Source organism: Furipterus horrens, unplaced genomic scaffold (assembly GCF_987537825.1).
Source record: "Furipterus horrens unplaced genomic scaffold, mFurHor1.1.pri manual_scaffold_5, whole genome shotgun sequence".
In the NCBI taxonomy this organism is placed as follows: domain Eukaryota; kingdom Metazoa; phylum Chordata; class Mammalia; order Chiroptera; family Furipteridae; genus Furipterus; species Furipterus horrens.
In genome coordinates, this window is record NW_028327175.1 from 167,307,164 (window position 1) to 167,312,525 (window position 5,362).

The 5,362-nt window shown below is 47.1% G+C and overlaps 1 pseudogene; it reads left to right on the forward strand.

Moving 5' to 3' along the window:
- Positions 1 to 1,548: 1,548 nt before the first annotated feature.
- Positions 1,549 to 4,699, forward strand: LOC150010334 (large ribosomal subunit protein uL5-like; annotated as a pseudogene).
- The last annotated feature ends 663 nt before the right edge of the window (positions 4,700 to 5,362 follow it).

Below are 5,362 nucleotides of genomic sequence, written 5' to 3' on the forward strand. Positions count from 1 at the left end.
CTGCTGCTGATGCTGCTTCCGCCTCGATCTTTTCTGGACCGCCTCCTCGTTGCGCGCAGCCTCCGCGCGTGACGTACCTTGCCTGACCGCGAGCCTCCAGGCTAGGCAGTCGTCTGCTTGAACTTCCCATGTGTTGAGATTGATGGAGCATTGTGTCATGTCCTTTTTGCAGATGTCTTTGAACCGCAGTTTTGGGCGCCCTGTCATCCTCTTGCCTTCTGCTAGCTCGCCGTAGAGGAGGTCTTTGGGGATACAGCCTGCATCCATTCTTTTGACATGGCCGAGCCACCTGAGGCGTCTCTCGCTAAGAACTGCATGCAAACTGCTCATATTGGCTCGCTTCAGCACCTCGGTGTTGGGGACCTTATCCTGCCAGGCGACATGCAGGACGCGTCGCAGGCACCTCATGTGGAAGCTGTTGAGTTTCCTTTCGTGCCTTGCGTAGGTGGTCCACGTCTCGCTGCCATAGAGGAGAGTGCTGAGTACGCAGGCTTGGTAGATGCGCAGTCTGGTTTTCTCAGTGAGGCTGGAATTGTTCCACACTCGCCGGTTCAGTTTGGCCATAACTGTGGCTGCCCTGGCGAGTGTCCCTGTTAAACTCCTGATAAGTAGCTGGGCTGGCCAGCGAGAGACGAACACCTCTGGTAAAAGGATAAAAGCCCCCTTCAGGCCCTCTTTGTCAGAGCTAGCTTGACTGGATAAAGCCTGACTGGCTCCTGTTCTATGAGCCTCTATCCTCAGGACTAGAAAATTACTGGAAGCACCCTGAAGGCACAGAGGCTCAGGGAACTTATAAAATAGGACATGCCAGGTCACAAACCCCAGACCCTGCACCAAAGATAACACTAAAACAGGATGTAACCTGCACAAGTCCAAATGATACATCCTGCTCTACAACCACCCTGATTACCCAACTACACCCCCCTCGCCCTTTATAACCCAATAAAAGCTCAAAGCCCTAACCCCTCATGGTTCATGCATTTCTCCACACCTAGCCCCTATCCTCCTTGGAAAGTGAATAAACCTTACTCTGTCTTTCCTTCTCATTGTAAATTCTTTCACAACCCACATCGCTGACCACCCTAACACTGGGCCCATGGGTGAATCCTGTTGGCCTTCTCTAGGGACAGATTAAGAAATATTCAATCACTCTCCAGATTAGTTAATACAGACCTTCCATTTGTATCTGAGGCTTACGGTTTTTGTTGTTGTTGTTTGTTTGTTTTTTGTATACCTGTAGAAGCATTAGTGAAGATTAAGGATTTGGTGCCCTAGAGGGACAGAGAAGCAGCTGTGTTTGCATGAGCCAAGAGCATAGCAGTGGCTGTGAGCCCCCAGTGGGCACTCTGGCCATAGGGCAGCTCTCGTCACTGGCCATGGAGCTGGGGGTCAGATGTGGCACCCTATGCTTGCAGAGGGAAAGCAGCTATGGTCAGTGACTTTCTCTGCGGCCCCCTTCCCCATGGTGCCAGGCCCTAGGCTGCACAGAGGCAGAGGTACCACCAGAGTGAGTGTGGAGGGTGGAGAAGAGCGAGGGAGGCAGTGAGGATGAAGTGGTGGATGAGGCTGGAAGATGCACTCTGCAAGTTAGCGGTGCCTGACTACTGGCTACTGCTTCTGGAAGCAAGCAACCTAGGGTGGAAGTGAGGAGTGGAAAGCAGATGACGCTGTGTGCCCACAACAGAATCAGTGGACACATGCACATTTCCCACATTCTGTATTCTCCAGTGTCAATTAGCCTCTTGCCTAATTGGGACCCGAAATGCTGGGGCCATTTGTGGCATTGGTGGTAAGAACAAAGGGTGGCCCCTTTGCTTCTCTTGGTCTGGGCCATGGCTGCTGCATAATGGAACCCCTGGACCAGCTGACTGCATACTGCATACTGGGCCATGGGTGGCTGCTGCTGAGGTGTCAGAGACTGCTTGGCCCATGCCCATGAAGTTGGGGCTGGGGAATTCTGGATCTGAGTCTGAACAAAAGGAAGCAGAAAGCTTACACAGACAGGAGTCGAGTGGGGAGAAAGAGAATAAAGACTAGAACTCCAGCCCAGGAAGGTGGGGCTCTAGTTCTGTGATCAACACCTTCTCCCTTTCCTGTCTGGCTTCCCAGATGTTACTGGTGGAAATCAGGCTCTTCTGTGAGGTTGCAAGGAAAGCATTTCATGGACCAGCACATGGAAGATTGTGGTATAGCAAGGTTTATTCAGGTGGAAGGCTGACCTTGTGTTTCCAATGTCCCATCTCTCTCCATCCCGCTGGGGAAAAGTACAACTCTGTCTTCAGCAAGGTCAAAACAAAGGCCAGTGTCCAGAGTTTGTTTCATATTAAAGCTTAGTCCTTTAAAGCCCACGTGGTCTGCTGCAAGCCCCGTTTGGCTGCTAGACCCTCATGGTCACATGTCCCTGCACAAACAAATGGGATGAGTGCTGGTCACTGAGAGAGAGAGGGGGCGGGGGAGAGTTTCACTGAGCTTCTTTCTCCTCCTGGCATTAAAACCTGCTTTTTCAAACTTCCCAAGGTTTCACATGCTTCTGATGGGTCAAGACCCTAGTTAGACTGACAGGCCGCTATGGTCAAGCACCTACCCCTACACACACACACAAACCCAAGCATCTGGTGCCAGAGGGTGGACAGTGATATTGGGGCAAATTCCTGTGCTCCTAGGATTAAGTCTCCTCAACAGTCCCCTGGAGTGTGTGAATGAGTCTGTAAATGCTATAGCTTCCTGTCTAAGCAAGCAGGTTTATATTCCCCAGTTTATTAAGTTCAGTGTCTAATTTCCTTTGCTCTCTTTCTAATTAATAATTAACTAACTACCTACAGTGACAACCCTAGAGAATTCCTAACCAAGGACTAGGACTCAGAGGCTTTGGAGTTTAATTATACACTATCCTCATATTTGGGGAACTCAAAAATTGCCACTGTGCCAATGATCTCCCTAGATTACCTGGCATCAACAAATGAAGTATCTCTGTACAGGACTGATGCCAGAGCGACAAGTCTGTAGTGGACACTTGGGCCCTGGGCCATGAGGATTCTTAGCTTTGTGCAGGAAAGTATTCAAGACACAAACCAGAGAAGAGGTAAAAGTGGAAAAACAGGTTTAATTGAGAAGAAAGGACAAGCAAGGAAAGCTACTTCACAGAGTAGTGAACTCTTGTGATGAGAGAAGAGAGATCCCAATTATTTCTAGAAGTTGAGCTTATACATTTTTGTAGTTTCTGTGGAGAATTGCTTGTATGCGGAAATAGAGAGTGGGAAAATTGAGGTTAACTTTAACCTTTACAAGATATATTTTGTGGCCTTATGTTTTCCTTTCATAGTATGGGTAAATGATAAGATATGGGTGAGTAGCTATTAATCTTTGCAGGAATTTTCTTCGTCCAGAGGCTCTTTGTGTCTGCTTGCATCTTGGGTCAGCTGAGTTCCATGTCATGCAGCATTGTGGCAGGCCCCTGACTCAACTTTGACTTCAATTAATTTATATAGTTCTCATGCCCCTCTTCTATATTAGGACCAACCCATAAGCCAGGCTTCACAGGTGTCCCACAGATTAAAAATAAGTCTTGATGAAGATAAACTCATAGTCCAGGGCATAATACACTTAAAGAAACAATCCGCCTCTTGGCTTAGATTTTTTCCCCACTCTTTTCAAGTAGAAGATAGCCCTGCTGTATGATACCAACTGCCCCTCCCCTATTCTATTCCTTCCCTCCTGGAGATTAACTCTGTGCCCATTCCAGAGGCGGATTTAACAGTGGGCGCACCAAGTGCGCACCCTGGGCCCCAACTTCTGAAGGGCCCCGCAAAATCCCAACTTTACACTTTTTTCTAATGACACCAAGTTTGGTTTCATGTACGCAATTTTTTATTTATTAAAAAATACGGTTAACATGTATTTTTATCTTCCCTGTCTCTCTCTCTCTTTTTTAAGGGGCCCAATATTTTCTTCTGTGCCCGGGGCCTAAACCGACCTTAATCTGCCTCTAGCCCCTTCCTTATTCTATTCCTTCCCTCCTGGAGAGTAACCATGAAATTCTTGATAATTCTTGTGCATCACTTTATACTGAAACTACACTGAGTGATTCCATAAATAACATCTACATTTGTTTGACACCTGAAGGTTATTGATGATAAAATGATGCTCAGTCTCTCTTCCTGTTTATCATCAGGGTACAGGATCAAGGTGAAAAGGAAAACCCCATGCGGGAACTCTGCATCTGTAAGCTCTGCCTCAACATCTGTGTGAGTGGAGAGACTGATGCGGGCAGCCTAAGTCCTGGAGTGGCTCATGGGTCTGGCCAGACTCCCGTGTTCTCCAAAGCTGGATACACCATCAGATCATTGAGCATCAGGAGCAATGAGCAGATTGCCATAACGCACAGTCGTAGAGCTAAGGCAGAAGAGAGCCTGTAGGAAGGTCAAAAGGTGCAAGAGTACGAGTTAATGAAAAATAGTTTATCAGATACTGGAAGCCTTAGTTTTGGGATCCAGGAACTCATCAATCTGGGGATCAATTATGACCCAAGCATTAGTATCCATGGCCTAGACTTCTACTGGTGGTGGGTGGGCCAGCTGTCAGCATCACAGACAAGAAATGCAGGACAAGCTACATTGAGGTCAAACACAGAATCAGCAAAGAGGAGGTCATGAGCTGGTTCCAGCAGAAATATGATGGGATCATCTGCCCTGGCAAATAAATTCCTGTTCCTATCCAAAAGACCAATAAAACATTTTAAGTGAAAAAAAAAAATGATATTTTCAATATTATAATTAGCCTCACTTATCTGAGAATACACCAACAATATTTGAGAGAAAGCACATAAGAAGTCAGTTTGTTTTTAAAACTATGACTAATTCCTAAGACGGGTGATCTCTAAACAGATAACTGTGCCTTGACAGTCCAATAGAGCCATGGTTTATGTGTACAGGATTGAGGATTGGTATCTGTTGGGATTAATTCATGAGGAGAAAAGCCACTTGTGGATCTCTAAATCACCCAGAAGCTAAAAACCCCAGTGTTGCTGGGGGTGATAGGAGGAATGGGGTGAAGAAGATAGCATAAAAAACAACAACTGTGTTTTGCTGGAAGATCACTGCTAAAGAAAGTGAACATTCTAGCATCGACGGAGGCTGAGTGTTCCCCAAGACTATGAGTGAAGGAGCTGGACCCTCCTAGCATTGGCATCAGTAGACAGCTGTCAGAATCTCAAGGGCAGGGCCCATGTCTGATCCAATACCCTTGCATCCTGAGCACTCAGAAAAGAATCTGGCACACTGTCAGTGCTCCATAAAAAAACTGCTAGATAATGTGTTACCTGGGCCACGCAGCAGGGTCAGTCCAGAGGCAATGAGTGACACCC